Source organism: Gavialis gangeticus, unplaced genomic scaffold (genome assembly GCF_001723915.1).
Source record: "Gavialis gangeticus isolate Ggan-Ray unplaced genomic scaffold, GavGan_comp1, whole genome shotgun sequence".
Lineage (NCBI taxonomy): Eukaryota > Metazoa > Chordata > Crocodylia > Gavialidae > Gavialis > Gavialis gangeticus.
The window spans coordinates 63,508,834-63,510,165 of record NW_017729033.1 but is presented as its reverse complement, the minus strand read 5'-3'; the positions used below and the strand labels follow the sequence as shown (position 1 = coordinate 63,510,165).

Sequence of the window (1,332 nt, the reverse complement as noted above, 5' to 3'; positions counted from 1 at the left end):
GGCCACAAGTTGTTGGAGAGTAGGTTTAGATTAGACATCCGTAAGAACTACTTCACAGTTAGGGCAGCTAGGAGCTGGAATCAACTTCCAAGGGAAGTGGTGCTGGCTCCTACCCTGGGGGTCTTTAAGAAGAGGCTTGATGCCTACCTGGCCAGAGTCATTTGAGCCTGGTTTTTCTCCTGCCCAGGTGGGGGTTTGGACTTGAAGATCTACAAGGTCCCTTCCGACCCTACTTCTGTGATTCTATGAAAATGTTATATTTACTGATTATAAATAATTGTATACTATGCATGTATATTATTAATACTTTTGACTTCTCATTTTTCTATATGAAAGAGTTGATACAATGTTGTGTCTCACAAATAAAGTGAAGAAACAAGATTATTCTCAGGGCACCATCTGCAACCATCATTTTAAAGTTGAATTAGGTTCTGTCAGTTTTCTAGCCATGTTCAAAGTAGGCCTTAGCAATTGGATTGCAATAGAGCATAGACAGGAGCAAGGTGTTCAGGTAGTGTAACTGGATTGCTTCCCACATGCTCAGAAGCACAAGTATGGGCATGTAGGTAATTAACAGTCCAAAACAGAGGCTCTATCTTGGGTCTCTTGAATCTCACAACTGTATCACCTTCTGAAATGGAGACATCAAAATTCCACCTAAGTTTCATTGAGGTGCGTGTGGGACCAAACCAGACATGGTTTGCTGCCCTCAGATAACATACAGGGAGTTGTCAGATATGCTTAATGGGATATGTAATTCTTCTGATTAAAGGATGTTCATCCTTGAGCCATCTGAGTTTTATAGCAGTTCAGATCTTAGAAAATACCTGCACTTACATACTTGGCCAACACTACCACTAAAAACAGACCCAGTTTATTCCAGGCTGTGATTGTCCCTGTTCTGACTTGCATCAGAACAGGATGGGACAATCTTACACATGCAGCTTGATGGCAGTTGATTTGAATTAGCTGCTATTGTCCCAGGGGAAAAACTGTTATCTTGATACTTCACAGATACTTAAACTGGGACAATGGGCTTGTATGCTTGTAGGATCCCAGGATAAAAGGTTTTGTCCAAGGAGAAACCTATGTATATTTTAGTTTATGTATAAAATAGGGCAGTGGTTCTCAACCTTTTTGGACTCGAAACTCCCCTCACTCCCAACCTATAGCCCTCTGGCCCTGTTGGTGTGCCTCACTACTGATCTGCAGCCCCCTGGCCCTGCCAGTGCCCTGCATTCCTGACTCACAGTGGGAGTGGAAGGGGAGGAGTATATGGGATGGGGGTGTGACCTAGCTGCTGCCACTCCCAGTCAGGCCACTTACAAGGAA

At 43.5% G+C, this 1,332-nt stretch overlaps 1 protein-coding gene across 1 annotated transcript in view; it reads left to right on the top strand.

Moving 5' to 3' along the window:
* ATP8A1 (ATPase phospholipid transporting 8A1) overlaps nucleotides 1-1,332 on the top strand; it is a 216,192-nt gene that overhangs the window by 160,199 nt on the left and 54,661 nt on the right. The gene's annotated exons all lie outside the window — the stretch shown is intronic.